We start from the raw sequence: 18851 nt of genomic DNA, 5'->3' as shown, positions 1-18851 counted from the left end.
ATTTCCCCCTCCGCTTGTTCATTACTAGTACATAGAAATGCTACAGATTTTTGAATGTTGATCTTGTAACCTGCTACTTTGCTGTACTCATTTATTAGCTCTAGTAGTTTTGTTGTGGATTTTTCCAGGTTTTCAACGTATAGTATCACATCGTCTGCAAACAGTGATAGTTTTACTTCTTCCTTTCCAATTTTGATGCCTTGTATTTCTTTTTCTTGTCTAATTGCTCTGGCTAGAACCTCCAACACAATGTTGAATAATAGTGGTGATAGTGGACATCCTTGTCTTGTTCCTGATCTTAGGGGAAAGTTTTCAATTTTTCCCCATTGAGGATGATATTAGCTGTGGGTTTTTCATATATCCCCTCTATCATTTTAAGGAAGTTCCCTTGTATTCCTATCTTTTGAAGTGTTTTCAACAGGAAAGGATGTTGAATCTTGTCAAATGCCTTCTCTGCATCAATTGAGATGATCATGTGATTTTTCTGCTTTGATTTGTTGATATGTTGTATTACATTAATTGATTTTCTTATGTTGAACCATCCTTGCATACCTGGAATGAATCCTACTTGGTCATGATGTATAATTCTTTTAATGTGTTGTTGGATACGATTTGCTAGAATTTTATTGAGGATTTTTGCATCTATATTCATTAGAGAGATTGGTCTGTAGTTTTCTTTTTTGCAATATTTTTGCCTGGTTTTGGTATGAGGGTGATGTTGGCTTCATAGAATGAATTAGGTTGTTTTCCCTCCACTTTGATTTTTTGAAGAGTTTGAGGAGAGTTGGTACTAATTCTTTCTGGAATGTTTGTTAGAATTCACATTTGAAGCCGTCTGGTCCTAGACTTTTCTTCTTAGGAAGCTTTTGAATGACCTAATTCAATTTCTTTACTTGTGATTGGTTTGTTGAGGTCATCTATGTCTTCTTGAGTCAAAGTTGGTTGTTCATGTCTTTCCAGGAACCTGTCCATTTCATCTAAATTGTTGTATTTATTAGCGTAAAGTTGTTCATAGTATCCTGTTATTACCTCCTTTAGTTCTGTGAGGTCAGTAGTTATGTCTCCTCTTCCATTTCTGATCTTATTTATTTGCATCCTCTCTCTTCTTCTTTTTGTCATTCTTGCTAAGGGCCCATCAATCTTATTGATTTTATCATAGAACCAACTTCTGGTCTTATTGATTTTCTCTATTGTTTTCATGTTTTCAATTTCATTTATTTCTGCTCTGATCTTTGTTATTTCTTTCCTTTTGCTTGCTTTGGGATTAGTTTGCTGTTCTTTCTCCAGTTCTTCCAAGTGGACAGTTAATTCCTGCATTTTTGCCTTTTCTTCTTTTCTGATATAGGTATTTAGGGCAATAAATTTCCCTCTTAGCACTGCCTTTGCTGCGTCCCATAAGTTTTGACATGTTGTGTTTTCATTTTCATTCACCTCGAGGTATTTGCTAATTTCTCTTGCAATTTCTTCTTTGACCCACTCGTTGTTCAAGAGTGTGTTGTTGAGCCTCCACATATTTGTGAATTTTCTGGCACTCTACATATTATTGATTTCCAACTTCATTCCTTTATGATCCGAGAAAGTGTTGTGTATGATTTCAATCTTTTTAAATTTGTTAAGACTTGCTTTGTGACCCAGCATATGGTCTATCTTTGAGAATGATCCATGAGCACTTGAGAAAAAGGTGTATCCTGCTGTTGTGGGATGTAATGTCTTATAAATGTCTGTTAAGTCTAGCTCATTTATTGTAATATTCAGATTCTCTATTTCTTTATTGATCCTCTGTCTAGATGTTCTGTCCATTGATGACAGTGGTGAATTGAAGTCTCCAACTATTATGGTATATGTGTCTATTTCCCTTTTCAGTGTTTGCAGTGTATTCCTCACGTATTTGGGGCATTCTGGTTTGGTACATAAATATTTATGATTGTTATATCTTCTTGTTGAATTGTTCCTTTTATTAGTAGATAGTGTCCTTCTTTGTCTCTTTTAACTGTTTTACATTTGAAGTCTAATTTGCTGGATATTAGTATAGCCACTCCTGCTCTTTTCTGGTTGTTATTTGCATGAAATATCTTTTCCCAACCTTTCACTTTCAACCTATGTTTATCTTTGGGTCTAAGATGTGTTTCCTGTAGACAGCATATGGAAGGATTCTGTTTTTTAATCCATTCTGCCAGTCTATGTCTTTTGATTGGGGAATTCAGTCCATTAACATTTAGTGTTATTACTGTTTGGATAATATTTTCCTCTACCATTTTGCCTTTTGTATTATATATATCATATCTGACTTTCCTTCTTTCTACACTCTTCTCCATACCTCTCTCTTCTGTCTTTTCGGTTCTGACTCTAGTGCTCCCTTTAGTATTTCTTGCAGAGCTGGTCTCTTGATCACAAATTCTCTCAGTGACTTTTTGTCTGAGAATGTTTTAATTTCTCCCTCATTTTTGAAGGACAATTTTGCTGGATATAGAAGTCTTGGTTGGCAGTTTTTCTCTTTTAGTAATTTAAATATATCATCCCACTGTCTTCTAGCTTCCATGGTTTCTGCTGAGAAATCTACACATAGTCTTACTGGGTTTCCCTTGTATGTGATGGATTGTTTTTCTCTTGCTGCTTTCAAGATCCTCTCTTTCTCTTTGACCTCTGACATTCCAACTAGTAAGTGTCTTGGAGAACGCCTATTTGGGTCTAATCTCTTTGGGGTGCGCTGCACTTCTTGGATGTAATTTTAGGTCTTTCATAAAAGTTGGGAAATTTTCAGTGATAATTTCTTCCATTAGTTTTTCTCCTCCTTTTCCCTTCTCTTCTTCTTCTGGGACACCCACAACACATATATTTTTGCGGTTCATATTATCCTTGAGTTCCCTGATACCCTGTTCAAATTTTTCCATTCTTTTCCTGATAGTTTCTGTTTCTTTTTGGAATTCAGATGTTCCATCCTCCAAATCACTAATTCTATCTTCTGTCTCTTTAAATCTATCATTGTAGGTATCCATTGTTTTTTCCATCTTTTCTACTTTATCCTTCACTTCCATAAGTTCTGTGATTTGTTTTTTCAGTTTTTCTATTTCTTCTTTTTGTTCAGCCCATGTCTTCTTCATGTCCTCCCTCAGTTTATCGATTTGGTTTTTGAAATGGTTTTCCATTTCTGTTCATATATTCAGCATTAGTTGTCTCAGCTCCTGTATCTCATTTGAACTATTGGTTTGTTCCTTTGACTGGGCCATATTTTCAATTTTCTGAGTGTTATCCGTTGTCTTCTGCTGGCGTCTGGGCATTTAGTCAGATTTCCCTGGGTGTTGGTCCCAACAAGTTGATAGATTTTTCTGTGAAATCTCTGGGTTCTGTTTTTCTTATCCTGCCCAGTAGGTGGTGCTCATGGCACACGTTTGTCTGCGGGTCCCACCAGTAAAAGGTGCTGTGGGTCCTTTAACTTTGCAAAACTCTCACCGTGGGGGAGATTCGCCAGCCGAAGCAGCTTGGAAGAGTGCCAGCCAGCCTGGGGGTCAGAACGTGGGGAGGGTCGTCGGCCGCCGCAGCCCGTGAGAGTGCCTGTCCGAATTTCCTAGTTGGCCTGGGGCGCCAAGCATGGCGGGAGGGCTCCAGCTGCTGCGGCCCAGGAGAATGCACCTTTCCCAGCCAGACCCGGGAGTCACATGTTTGGAAGGGACCCCCCCCCCCCGGTCACCATTCTCCATGGCCTGGTGATTTCCGATCCAATTCTCTCAGTTGGTCTGGGGGGCCGTGCATGGTGGGGGCGCCAGCCACCGTGGCTTGAGGGGACTGCCCAATTGTCTCAGCTGGCCTGGGAAGGAGGAAGGGAGGGACTCCGGCCGCTTGCTGCCCTGCTCGGGAAAGCCCGCGCCCCTCGGCGATCTCACCGGAGCGGGTTCTCTCAGCCAGTCAGCCATTCCAGGATGGGGTACACTGTCTTTTTTATCTCTGTTGTGGCTCCAGGAGCTGTTCTGTATCGTTTTTACTCCCCTAGTAGCTGTTCTGGGGGAGGAATTAAGATCCGCGCATCTTACTAAGCAGCCATCTTCTCCGAAAGTCCCACTACAGGTTTTTGAGTGTTGATCTTGTAACCTGCCACTTTGCTGTACTCATTTATTAGCTCTAGTAGCTTTGCTATGGATTTTTCATTTTCAACATGTAGTATCATATCGTCTGGAAACAGTGAGTGTTTTACATCTTCCTTTCCAATTTTGATCCCTTGTATTTCTTTTTCTTGTCTAATTGCTCTGGCTAGAACTGCCAACACAATGTTGAATAACAATGGTGACAGAGGACATCTTTCCTTTATTCCTGATCTTAGGGAGAAAGATTTCAGTTTTTCCCCATTGAGGATGATGTTGGCTGCGGATTTTTCATATATTCCCTTTATCATGTGGAGGAAGTTCCCTTCTATTCCTATCTTTTGAAATGTTTTCAACAAGAACAGTTGTTGAATTTTGTCAAATGCCTTTTCTGCATCAATTGAGATGATCATGTGGTCTTTCTGCTTTTATTTGTTGATATTGTGTTCTATATTAATTGATTTTAACTATATTCTATGACTATCTTCTCATCTCCATGGTTTCTGCTGAGAAATCTATGCATAGTCTTATTGAGCTTCCCTTGTATGTAATGGATTGCTTTTCTCTTGCTGCTTTCAAAATTCTTTCTCTTCGATATCTGACATTCTAATTAGTAAGTGTCTTGGAGTTAGTCTATTTGGATCTATTCTGTTTAGGGCATGCTGGAATTCTTGGATCCATAATTTTAAGTCTTCCATAAGAGTTGGGAAATTATCAGTGATAATTTCTTCCACTAGTCTTTCTCCTCCTTTTCCTTTCTCTTCTCTTTCTGGGATACCCACAACACATGTATTCATGCACTTCATGTTGTCATTCAGTTTCCTGAGTCCCTGCTCATATTTACCATTCTCTTCCCTATATGTTTTTTAACTTGTTGGGTTTCAGATATCCCATACTCCAGTCCACTAATCCTATCTTCTGCCTCTGAAAATATAACATTGTTAAGTTTCCATTTTTTTAATCTGTTCTACTGTGCCTTTGATTCCCATTAGTTCTATGATTTGTTTTTTCAGACTTTCTATTTCTTCTTTCTGTTTGCCCCTTGCCTTCTTTATATTCTCCCTCAATTTGTTGATTTGATTTTGATGATATTTTCCATGTTTGTTTGAACATCCTGAATCAATTGTTTCAACTCCTGTATCTCATCTGAATTGTTGGTTTGTTCCTTTGACTGGGCCACATCCTCAATTTTCCTAGAATGATTTGTTATTTTTTTGCTGGCATCTAGGCATTTAATTTCCTTAAATAATTTATTCTGGAGATTGTTTTCACTCTTTTACCTAGGATTTTCCTGCAGGAGTGCCTCGTTCTCTAATTGTTGTTTGACATTCAGTTCAGCTTATTCTAGACCTCTAGCTTATGTTTTGTTCAATGGATCAGAATTTTTCATTTCTTGCTTTCTTGTCTCTTGCCCTGCCTGTATATGTCCCCCCTCCTTTTTTTTTCCTTAGGAGACTCTACTTAGGCATTATAGTACCCAGTCAAATTTTCTCAGACCAGATTGGTCTCTCTCAGGAGGAAAGAGTCACCTGCATCAGTTTTCCCTGAGGGTGAGACCCAGCAGGTCGACAGATTTTCCTATGAAGCCTCTAGACTTTGTGTTTTTCCTATCCCATCCAGTATGTGGTGCATGTCTGTCTGCAGGTCCCACCAGCATGAAGTGATGTGGTACCTTTAACTTCAGCAAACTCTTGCTGCCAGGGGCCTGGTTGAGACAGAGGAAAGCTTGTAGGCCGGCTTTAATTGCTTCAGTTTTAAAGACCCTGGGGTCTGAATGGCTTGTGGGAGGTACAAACTGGGCCCCACCCCTCTCTTAGGGAAGGCACAGCCCACAGAGAATTGCCTCCTTTCACCTGACCAGAGTCTTTGTCTCTCAGACAAGCTTAATTGCACCCATGCCTGGGGCAGTTGGAGCATAGGAGCAGTTAAACCATAGAAACAAAGGAAAAAAAAATCCTTTTCAGAGCAGTACCCCTGTTCCTTAGGTTTGTTAATCTAGAACTTAAGTTGGTACATTGCTCCAGGTCCTATGTGCCCCCTCCTTATCCCGAAATCCTCTTTTTTTAAAATCCTGTGTCAGCCTTGCCCTCTTTGCACTGGGGCAAAAACCAATAACTTTAGCTTTCATGTGAGGTTTAGCTGAGCTGGAGGTTTATTTTTATTAGTCAGAATTTGTTAATTAATTCCACAATTGGAGCTTGGTTGAGCTCAGCCCCTTGTTTCTTTCCTTTCCCCTCTGGGAACCAGCCCATGGGAGAAGGGTGCCAGCCTCTGCAGCTTAGGGGACTCATGGTTCTGGGTGGGATCACAGCTGGTCTAGCTTGTCCAGATCGGTGTATACTGTATGTCTGGTCACTGATGTGGCCCCAGCAGCTGTTCTGTACTGTTCCTGGCCATTTATTAGCTTCTCTGGAGGACGAACTAAATTCCACACCTCATTAAGCCACCTCCTTGTCCTCACTCAAGTCTCCTTTCTTGATAAAACTACCTAGAAGTTAATAAATAGAAGTAAATTTCCTCAACATCATAAAGGGCATATATAAAAACCCTCACAGCTAACATTATACTGAATTGTGAAAGACTGGAAGCTTTCTCTCTAAGATCTGGAACAAGACAATGATGCCCACTGTCATTACTGCTATTCAACATTGTTGTAGACGCTCCTGCTAGAACAGTTAGGTGAGAAAGCTAAATAAAAAGCATCCAAACTGGAAAGGAAGAAGTAAAAACTTGTACTCCTTGCAATTGACATGATACTAAATACAGAAAGTTCCCCCAAAAGTGTGATAAAGCTACCTGAGATAATAAAAGAGTTCCAGCAAAGTGAATACAAGATCGATATGCAAAACTAAAAATTGTTTATATCCAGTAGTAATGAACTCTATAGAGAGGAAGTCAAGAAAAAATCCAATTTATAATAGTGACTGAAAAAATCAAATATCTGGGAATAAATCTAAACAAGGATATAAAGGAATTATACATAGAAAACTGCAAAACACTGCTGAAAACAATCAAAGAAAACTTAAACAAGTAGAATAACATCCCTTGTTCATTGGTTGAAAGATTAAATATTGTTAAGGATTCAATTCTATCCAAATTGATTTACCAATTTACCCAAATTGAATGCCAATCAAAATTCCAACAGTCTACTTTTCAGAAATGGAAAAGCCAATTTTCAAATTTATTTAGAAGGGTAAGGGACCCCAAATAGAAAAAAAAAACTTTGTAAAAAAGAATGATGGTGGAGGACTCACAGTTCCTGATCTTAAAGCATATTACAAAGCTACCATGCTCAAACAGCATGGTAATTGCATAAAGACAGATATACTGGCCAACAGAATCAAATTGAGAGTCCAGAAATATATCATTGCATCTATGGCCAACTGATATTTTGCAAGACCTCCAATTCCACTCATCTGGGGGAGAATAGTCTTTTCAACAAATGATGCTTTGAGAACTGGATAACAGTGTGCAAAAGAATGAAAGAGGGCCCCTATCTCACAACATATACAAAATTTAACTCAAAAGTGGATTAAAGACCTAAATATAAGGGACAGGATCATAAACTACCAGAATAAAATATAGGGAACCATCTTTATGATCTTTTGGTAGGCAATGATTTCTTAGACTTTATACCCAAAACACAAGCAACAAAAGAAAAAAAGTAGATGAATGAGACTTCCTCAAAATTAAAAAAAAAATGCATTTCAAAGAACTTTGTCAAGGAACTGGAAAGGAAACTTACTAAATGGGGGAAAATATTTTCAAAACCACATATCCAATAAAGGATTAATATTCAGAATATATAAAGAAATAATGCAACTCAACAATAAAAAACAAGCAACCCAATTTTAAAATGGCAAAAGACTTCAAATAGATATCTTTTCCAAAAAAGGAAATGCAAATGGCACATGAAAATATGCTCAGCCTCACTAGCTATTAGGGAGATGAAAATCAAGCCCATGATGAGGTATCATTTCACACCTACTAGAATGGTCACTATTGAAAAAACAGAAAACTACAAGTGTTGGAGAGGATGTGTAGAATTAGGAACACATTCATTGCATGTCTGTGATGGTCCAGCTGCTGTGGAGGACAGTTTAGCAGTTCCTCAGGAAGCTGAGTATAGAATTGTCATTTGATATGGCAATCTCACTACTAGTTATATAACTGAAAGCAGGGACTCAAACAGACTTTTGCACCATGATGTTTATAGCGGCATTATAAATGCTTGCCGAAAGATGGAAGCAACCAAAGTGTACATCAGCTGATGAGTAGATAAACAAAATGTGTTACATATATATACATAATTGTATTCAGCTGTAAGAAATAATTAAGTCCTGATGCATGAAACAACATGGATGAATCTTGAGGACATTATGTTCAGTGAAATAAGCTGGGTACAAAAGGACCAGTAGTGCATGATCTCACTGATACAAATTAATTATAGCAAGCAAACTCATAGAATTAGAACCTAGAATATAGGTTACTAGGGGATAGAATGAGGGTAGAGAATAGGAAGCTGTTGCTTAATTTATGCAGAATTTATATTTAGGTTGATTTTGAATGTTCAGAAATAGATAATAGTGACGGTAGCACATTATTGTGAGTGTGATTAACAGTACTGAATTACATTTGTGAATGTGTTTGAAGAGATGTTTGGGTTATGTGTTTTACTAGAAGGAAAAAATAGAAGGTAAACATGGGACTGTATAATACAGGGAACTGTGTTGTTGATGACGGACTTTGGTTAATAGTACAAATATAATAATGTTCTTTCATGAATTATAACAAATGCACAACAATAACACAAGGTGTTAAAATAGGGTACTGTTAATTATGGACAATAGTTAAAGGAATATTTTAATGTTCTTTCATCAATTGTAACAAAAGTAACATTAATGCAAAGTGTCAATAATAGGCAGAAATACGAGAACATTGAATTTTTTACATGACTTTTGTATAAACCTACAAATACTCTAATTAAAACAACAATTTAAAAGACATCATGCTAAGTGAAATAATTCAGACCCAAAAACTGCATATTGATTCCACTTGCATGAAATGTAAATAAAAATAAATTTCAAGAGACAGAAATTGATTAGTTGTTATGTAGGGGTGGGGAAGGATAGACAGATTGAGAGGTGACTGTTGAAGATTTTGGGGTTTTTCTTTTTGGAGTAATGAAACCGGACTAAAATTGATTGAGGTGATAAAAACCATTGATTATACACTTTGGATGGATTTATGGCATATGAATATGTCTTAATAAAACTGCTTAAAATAAATTTATCACTTTAAGTTGACAATTCTGTAACATTAAATACATTGACAATATTTTGCAGTTTTCACCAATATTTATAAATTTTTTTCACCATTCCAAACTGAAATCCATATCCATTAAGCTATAACTCCCCTTTCCCCTCCCCTCTATATAACTCCCTGCCACAGTAAATACTATTCTGCTTTCAGTCTCTATGGATTTACTTATTCTGATTTTTTCATATAAAATGAATAATACACAATTTGTAGCTTTATGTCATTTTATTTCACTCAAACTTCAAGGGTCATCGAAGTTGTAGTATATACCAGCACTCTATTTGTCTTTCTGGCTGAATAATGTTCCACTGTGTGTGTGCGTATATATATATATATATATAGCCTTTTTGCTTATCCATTCATTTGTTCATGGACACTTGTTTTTCCCCCTACCTTTTGACTATATTGAATAATGCTGCAATGAAAATTTGCATACAAATATCTGTCTGTGTCCTTGATTTCAATTATTTTAAGTATATACCTAAGAGTGGAATTGCTGAGTCATAAGGTAATTCTGTATTTCTTTTTCTGAGTAATTTCCAAGCCATTTCCACAGTAGCTACACCATTTTACCTAGTGGGTAAGAAGTGTTATCTCATTGTATGGTTTTTTTTTTTTTTTTTTTTTTTTGGCATAGGCAAACTCCAGGAATTGATCCCAGATCTCTGGCATGGCAGGTGACAATTCTGCCACTGATCATTATGTTTCTCTGATGTCTAACTTCATTAAGCTTCATACTTACAAGTGTGCACACCCACAAGAGTGGATTAAGTTTAAGAACATATTTTTCTGGGATACATAGCTCTAAACCACCAAAAATCTAATGAAAAAATTAAATGAAATTGATTAGTTAATAAAGGACAAACAAAGAAGGAAAGTGGAATAATACATAGTTACTGATAGAAAATAAGTAGACGGATGGTAGATTTAAGTTCTCAACTATATCAATAACATATTAAAAGGGAATGGTCTAAACGTTCCATTTAAAAATCAGAGTGCTTCAAATTGGACAAAAAGCCAGACCCAATTTCATGCTGCATACAAGTAACTTACTTTAAATGAATTAATACATGAGGGCACAAGGAGGTTGAAAGCTTTAATTAATGAACAAAGAAAAATTATGGTAGCATCATCCAAAAAGAAGTCTGAATGACTGCTCTAATATCAAAGGAGATTTTTTATCCCAATGATAACAATGGTTATTTCTTAATGATAAAAGTCACTTCATCAAGGGGACATAAAAATCCTAAATACATGCACCTAATAACAGAACTTAAAAATACTTGGAGCAGAAACTGATAGAACTGCCAAATAGAAAAACCTTTAATTATAGTTAGGAAGGTCCATGGCCCACTCTCAATTGTTCATAGAACAGATAGAAAGAAAATCAATAAAAATATAGACCAGAATAATAGCATCAACTAACTTGACCTAACAGACATTTATAAAACTCTACCCTACAGCAGCAGAATACCGTTTTTGCTTTTTTTAAAAAAAAAATATACAAAACATTTACCAAGGTGCCCATATTCCAGCTCATAAAACAAATTCTAATAAATTTTTAACATTATCCAAATCACATTAAAAAAAAGAAACCTTACATGATAGAACATAAAAAGACGTCATTCTTCAGTAAATAAAGTAGCTGTGGAGTGAGGGAACAAATCTGAACGGGGTATAATGCAAAAACAGAAGCACAGTGCAGACGGAATTGTGAGGTAAAAGAATTTTCCTTAGGGGCAAATATATTCACACTTCCCTTTAAACAGATAGAGGAGCTGAAGATGTAGTAGTCATCACAGAGAGGAGAAAATGAATGTGGTAAGATCCCAATTCCATTGGAGAGAATCCTGGTCCCTCTGTAACAGGACAGTAAAACGAGATCTTCTTCCCTCCTCTTCATGTCCCCACCTTTGAAGGAGCATTAATTACAAAGTATCATTTGTGAGTCTTAGGAGAAATTTACTAGTGTCTTAGGGGGAGGTACATGGAAATTTGAGCTTTTGCTTTTCTTCCATCTTAAATGACCAGCTTAATTCTTTTATCTATTTATTTTTTTAATTGTGGATTATAACACATACAAAAAACCAATAAATTTTAAGTACATTTTAACAAGTAGTTATACAATAGATTCTAAAGTTTGGTATAGGTTACAGTTTCATTATTTTTCATTTTTTCCTTCTCGCTGCTCTGAGGCACTAGAGATCAAAATAAATATCTACGTAATGATTTAGCAGTCATACTCATTTAGTAAATCCTATCTCTTCTGTTATATTCCTCCTTCTCGTTTTCCTTTGTTGTGAAAAATAACATATATACAAAAAAAAACAGTAAATTTCAAATTATATCTCAGCAATTAGTTGTAGAACAGATTTGGTATGGGTTACAATTCCACAATTTTAGGTTTTTAGTTCTAGCTGCTCAATGACACTGGAGACTAAAATAAATATCCATATAACAATTCAGCATTTATACTCATTTGTTAAACCTTTGGGTTTAACAAAACCTCTGATCTTTCTCCCACTCTTTAGGGGTATTTGTGCTATGCCCATTCTAACTTTTTCATGTTGGAAGGGGCTGTCAATAACATGGGATGGAGGATAGAACTAGCTGATGTTCTGGAGACTCTGGCCCCTTTGCATTTCAGGACTTATCTGGTCCAAGGACACATCTGGAGGTCGTAGGTTTCTAGAAAGTTACCCTAGTACATGGAACCTTTGTAAAATCTTATATAGTGCTCTAGATATTCTTTAGGATTGGCAGGAATGGTTTTGATTGGGCCAATTATGACAGGGAGCAACATCTAACTGAAGCATGCGTGAAAGTGACCTCCAGTGTAGCCTATCGACTCTATTTGAACTCTCTCTGTCACTGATACCTTATTTGTTACACTTTCCCCGCCTTCAGTTTAATTCTTAATCTCATCAAAAAGCCTCAAAACTAAACTATCCTGCTACTTCTAAAAACTTCTTTTCAGAACTCCTAATGTTTCAAATCATTGTGACTCACATTTTGTGATATTCGTTAATTATTATAGGTGAATTACTCTTTTAAAACATTCCCATAAGGCAACACCTTGGGATATTTCATATGAAAAATGGCAGCCATGATTTACCTTTTCAGAATGGTTTAACTCCATTGACCCTTTCAGGACAATGTGTTAACCTAACGTGAACCAAATATTTACCCAGCCAACAGACAGAGTTAAGCTATGGAGATCAGTATCTAGATCAGTTCTGGAGTTTCAGTTCTCCTGAAGTGTCACCAATTGATCCTGATGCTGTCATTTTGCTGTTTAAGCACTTTTCCCAATGCAAACCTGAGAAAGTCGGGTTTATCTTGCAGGAATAGAAAACTACCTTATTTGGTCATATTGACTGACTTCTCATGTGCTGGAATGTGGTGGATCCACAGCTCCGGGAATAAACTTTGGTAAGTTCAGCTCAAAGTGAAGACCTTATTTCAAGGTTTTCCCACCACCCCTTACTTATGTACACTTTTTGCCCAGTACTCTACATATTTAGAGAAGAATAAAGAACAGTGATTATTTATAAGAAGGGATATTTTGAGGATACCTTGCGAATTTTCAGCAAAGCGATATAGTGTGTTTTCTCCTAAGTGAGAGCCTGACAAGGAGTCTCTTGTGCCAGCAGCAGGGCTGCCATACATGGCATAGCTTACATCTGCAGAGGGAATTTTGCTTTTATGTAATTCACTTAAAATGGCCACTCAGCTGTGCCTCACTTATAAAATAATTTTTCTCACTCAGCCCAACTGAAAACTTTTTTTACTAAAATGAATATATACATTTTATACAAACCATTTATCTATATTCTTAAGTAACTGTTTAATACACATGGAAAAGCTCCCTTTCCCCCATTTCCTTTTAGGCCAGCAAAATTGACTCCAATTTATTTTCATGCTCTCATAAAGGAAGTCAAATGGCATAAGAAAATAATTCTCCATTTTTAAGTAGGGAGAAATATATGCTAAGACTGCATAATACAAAGGCACAAAAATGGTCAAATTTCAATTAATTACCAAAAAGTTGATGAGATGTACCATATACCTTTAATCAATGTACTCATGGATTATTTTCCTTCAATAAAAAATGAATGAAGATGGGTATAGAAAGCCTATCTTGTGAAGTCATATTATTACAGACTATAAAGAATATGCAGATAGTGCAGAGTACACGAACTGTTTCAGATCGGGGTTTTAATCTCTGCTTGGTTATGCAGTACGTATGTTATCATGGAGAAGTCACTGTACACATCTGAGCCTAGGTTTCTTCATCTGTACCTAGGCTTAATAGAAGGATTAAATGATGTAATGGAAGTAAAGTTGTTCAGGTTAGTTTCATTCTATCCCATTTTTCTAGAATATATGTGAAAATATTAAGGATATTTGTAGGGTAGGACTAACGCATATGGAATAAGATCATCTTTCCAAAGCGACATATAAATGTAGGAATTGAGATGGTAAGACCAGGGACTTTGGTGGCAGGAGGGCCTCTGTGGGAGCATCTGGGTCCTGTCTGTTATTTGGAGATCACTAAATATAACTGGGATAAGCTCTTAGTCAGTGGTGGTTGATTCTATAGTAAAGAGGAGCACGATTTAGGCTGAAGGAGGAGGGAATGGTTTTGTGCCAGAAGAAAGATTTAAACTAAACCTTGGAGGATTTTCAGCATTTGACAGATATGGGAGAAGAAAGCAGTATTAATAGGAGGTAAAGCCTAAGCCAGCCAGTGGAGGTGTAAATGTTTAAACCCTTAGGTTCTCACTGTTTGTCTCTGGAAACCTAGTGCGAAGTTTGGGTTGATTTTTCGCATGCATATGCCTCCATTGGGCAACAATGCAGTCACATTCTGCTTGTAAAACCCAATTGTTGAATTTTCAGGAATTTTGTGAGCTAGATGGTAACCATCTGTAGTTAGAAATCAACCAGAATTGGAGTTTTAGAGTTTGGCAAACCCCACAAATCAGAATTACTTTTTATGTTTGTGTTCTCTTTTACTCTGGAGAGCTGATTTTTAAACATTTATACCACAGCTGTGATGTCTGGGGAGCAGTGAGAGATGGAGATATTTATAGAAAATTTAAGATTTATGAGCGTTTTTAAATATCCCATTTTTGTTCAGTCTGTGATTTTATAAAACATGACCTGCTCATCTATATTTCGTATGAGCACATATATCAGTATTATTGCTTTTATTGGAAAAATTACAAAAAGATTCATTCTACCCTGGAGGCCTAAGTTAAATAAATATATTACCTCATCAGCTATGGATCACAATCAGTAGAAGTCATTATGTAGGCTCATCTTGATAAGATGATTTAGTTTCCCAGCTCACAATCACATTTCTTCTTCCAAAAGTAATTTAAATCAAAGTCAATCTTTAGTTACAGCTTTGCATGAAGCAGATATGCTTCAGTTTGGGACCTTCAAAATGCTTTCTTATAATGCAGTGTTTTCTAGTAATTGTTAATGAGCTGTTTCCTGCATTTCTGAGGTCTAGGAAGAGCTTGCATTAACATCTAAAAGGCAGCTGGGTATGATATAAGAGAACTCTGGATTCAGAGTTAGCTATTAGTGGATCTGAATTCAAATTCCAACTTTGCCACTAACTTACTGATGGATCTTAAAGAGGTCTGTTTTGCTTTTTCTGAATTGGTAAACTACACTGTACTAATAGTTTCCAAACCTTACCATATGTCAGAATCACTTAGCAAACACTTTTTAAGGAAAGAGAAAAAGATGTATCCTCAAAAACAAAGTCTCTCTCCTCCATAAGACACTGATTCTTCTCACCAAGGGCAGCCACTGCTAAAGATATCTTTTATATCCCCCAGATCTTGTCTGAAAATTGAAAACTGTATGTGCATGTGTGTGTGTGTGTGAGAGAGAGAGAGAAAGAGAGAGACAGAAGTGATGGGAAGAGAAACAATTTAATAAATTTGATTCATCTTTTACTCAGTTTCAGCATACACAAATTTATTTCATCTATATTTACAAGCACTTCCCAGAATATTTTGAAGCAAATCCCAAGCATTATACTGTTTTTCAGTGTACATTGCAGTATGTATCTACAGAAAACAAGCCTCTTAAAGTTAAACAACAATACCATTATCACAGCTAAAAATCAACAATAATCCCTTAATATCACCAAATATTTAGTCATGATTTACAGTTCCACAGAGGGAACTTTTAAAAACTCAGACTTACAAGCCCTGTGCTGGGAGAGCTGAACTGAAGATGCCTACGGAGACCTCAGGAGATTATATGTTCAGAAAGCCTACCAGGTGATGATCTAAGGATCTTTCCCTGTTAAACACTTAATGGCTATAAGATGGGTGATGTAGAGATTATTTTAGGTTTGCCAGTATGTCAGAAATAAAGTTTTAAAAGTATCCAATTGCTAGTGGACTATTACAATCTTAAAAAAACAACCGAAATCTAAGGAGTGAGATGATCTGATGCCCTTTCCTAGTTAACCACTTTATGGCTATAAAATGGATAATAGAGAGATCATGTTAGGTTTGTCAGAATGTCAGATATAAAGTTAAAACAGGTATCCAATTACTAGTGTGTTATCACAATCTTAAAAAGCAACCAAAATCTCCCTTCAGAAGTTATTCAGAAGACGTTGTAAATTCTTAGATTCACTTGTTTAAATAAACCCGCTGGACATTCCAACATCCATTTCTACCATCCATATTAAAAAATTAGGTGGCTATGTTGTTTGTAGCTCCTCCAGACACATTGGAGAGTTCTACTTACCAATATAAAGCTGAAATTGTAGGTGAATAAGCAGCATTCAATTTGCAGATGGAAGGCTATATCCCGGAACCCAAGATGATGAAATGGAATGAGGACGAGGACAAATGGCCCTTGCGGCACAGCAGGGAGTGGTTAGCATCAACAACTTGGCCACAGTATAAGAACTGGCAGTGAAAAGGCCAAACTGTGTACACAGGGAAGCAGGAAAAAATCTTCATTTGTTTTATTCAAATCACTTAAGATCCAAATTGGTGATGTGGAGGTGGAGAGGCAGGAGTAGGAGGTAGCTTGATTATTTGATATGGATTTTATTTCATTTTTATTTTAAATTTATTCTTGCTTCTAATTGTTTACAATTTCCTGTCACTATTATGGAATCTATAATCTACAATTTGTACTGCTACTGAAAGCTATAAAATTTGAGGAAAAAATAGCAAATTATTTAAAATATGGACATGAAAAGATTATGAAGGAGAGAAATCAAACAATGAAGAAATAAGGTATAAAGGATGCAAAATGGAAGAAGAAACTGAAAACCAGATCCGCAAGTGCCTCAGTTGTCTTAGAGATTACTAGGAGGAGAGTGGAGTGGAGTGAGACGTTGTCAGTTTTAGAAGTCTGGGAATTTGGACTTTCATCACCACATAGGGACAGATAATGAAGTCCAAAACCTGTGCTAGGCAGAGAATTGAAACTGAAAGCATCACACAAGGCTGTCGCTTGGTAAACACTGTAAATAAGAAGAGTGAATGAGAAAAAAAATCTACCCAGGTACACAACCACACAGAAAGGAAGTTTATTTTCAATCTGCTCTCAAAATGGAATAAAGTTTTTTTTTTTTTCCAGAGAGTATATGTGCTTCATGTGGATTGGAATTCAAATGTCAACTACACCCAGGCTTCAGGAATGCTCCAAGCTAATAAATTAACAACAGATTGGTCCCATCCAGTGATACCCCTGGAAGAAGCAAGCACAAAACAAATCCTAAATCCAATTGACAATGGATAAACCCTAATGACAATGATCAGAGAGTTGTGTGTGTGTGTGTGTGTGCCCGCAGACACAACAAACAGCAAAATTTGATCCCCATGAAATTCATATATAATGGAGCTATGTAATAAAGAAGAGAAATGGTATGTTTAAAATAACTGGAGACATGAAAAAATGGAAAATGTCGGGGAAATAAAGACACTAGAAAATATTAAAAAGAAACGGTAAGGGAAGCAAATAGAATTATCTCCATCTCTTTTACTTTTTCTCTCTCTCTCACTGAGTTGCTATGACAATTATGAGAGTTAATACTTGTCATGTGCTTAGAAGAGATCTTGGCATTGAGTACTTATTAGCAATTACTGGAGTTTGGTTTTCTTCAGAAGCATGGCAGTTAATCTTAAGTAGTGATTTCAAAAGTAGCAATAGAAGCCAGGTGTCAGTGGAATAATATCTTCCAAAGGATAAGAGAAAACAACTATAAACCTCATATGCAATCCTATTTAAAAGCACATTTTGAAACCAATAAAGACTGAGACAGGTCACAAACACAGACTTCCTAGCAACCCACCTCCTACCAAAGAGTGCATTTCCATTGCAAGAAAATTGGACAAACAGAAGAAATGCAATATAAGAAGCAAAGGAACAGATAAAAATGTGAATACATAATAATAATTATTAACAGTAAAACATAATGATTAAGTTGGGGGTTACAAAAGAAATTTAGAACTAACTCTTAATTTAATGCAAAGTGGAAAGAAAAAAATAGAATCAAGTAGTCAAACTACTGTGTAAGACAGGGTAGCAGAGATATTAATTAACTATAGGATCTTATGTCAAATATGCATGCTAAGAATAAAATAAGATAGTAGAAGTGAACATTACATGTCACTAATCAAAATAAATGTGAACTGAATTTCATCAGTTAAAAACCCAAGACTACTAGATTAGATTTTTACATTTCAGCTATATATTCTTTAACAGAAGAAGAAAAGTTAAATTGTCACATCCTTGGAGGTTTTTCCTTCACCGCATTAAATCTTTAAATTATATGTTTTCACATCTGGTTTCCATGGTTTCTGAGGGGAAATTCACAGTCACTCAAATTATTTTCCCATTTCTAAAATAACTTTTTTTACCTGGTTGCTGTCAAGACTTTTTTCTTTAACTTTGGTTTACAACAGTCCAAGTATGATGTGTTTGGCTGTGCTTTGCTTTGAGTTCATTCCAGGTGTGGGTTTGCTGAGCTTCTCAAATATCTAAATTTATGACTTTCATCAAATTTAGGAAGTTTTCAGCCATTTTTTACAGTATTTTTTTTAATTAGAGAAGTTATAGGTTTACAATCATACATAAAATATAGAATTCCCATATCTCAACCTGTCATCAATACCTTCCATTGGTATGGTACATTTGTTACAATCTAAGAGCACATTTTAGTAATTATATCATAAACTATAAATCACGCTTTAACTTAGCGCAGCCATTATTTCTTGAAATATTTTTCTGCATCAATCTCTTTCTCCTAGTCCTCATGGATTCCTAGATGAAAAATGTAAGAACTTCTGGTCTGTACTACAGTTCCCTAAGGTTCTGTTCGTGTTTTTACCAATCTTTGTGTGTTTATGTAAATCTGTGTTCCTCAAATTGGATGATTTCTCTTGGCCCATCTTCAATATCATT

General features: G+C 36.2%; 1 long non-coding RNA gene across 3 annotated transcripts in view; it reads right to left on the bottom strand.

The window, feature by feature from the left end:
- LOC143676214 (uncharacterized) overlaps positions 1–16316 on the bottom strand; it is a 157856-nt gene extending 141540 nt beyond the window's left edge. For all 3 annotated transcript variants that reach the window (XR_013171915.1, XR_013171917.1, XR_013171916.1), the window contains exon 1: positions 16179–16316. This is a non-coding gene — a long non-coding RNA (uncharacterized LOC143676214). The remainder of the gene's footprint in view (positions 1–16178) is intronic.
- Positions 16317–18851: the final 2535 nt, after the last annotated feature.

Source organism: Tamandua tetradactyla, chromosome 3 (assembly GCF_023851605.1).
Source record: "Tamandua tetradactyla isolate mTamTet1 chromosome 3, mTamTet1.pri, whole genome shotgun sequence".
Classification (NCBI taxonomy): domain Eukaryota; kingdom Metazoa; phylum Chordata; class Mammalia; order Pilosa; family Myrmecophagidae; genus Tamandua; species Tamandua tetradactyla.
Note: the sequence above shows the minus strand (reverse complement) of the source record. Positions and strands in the feature narration are given on the sequence as shown.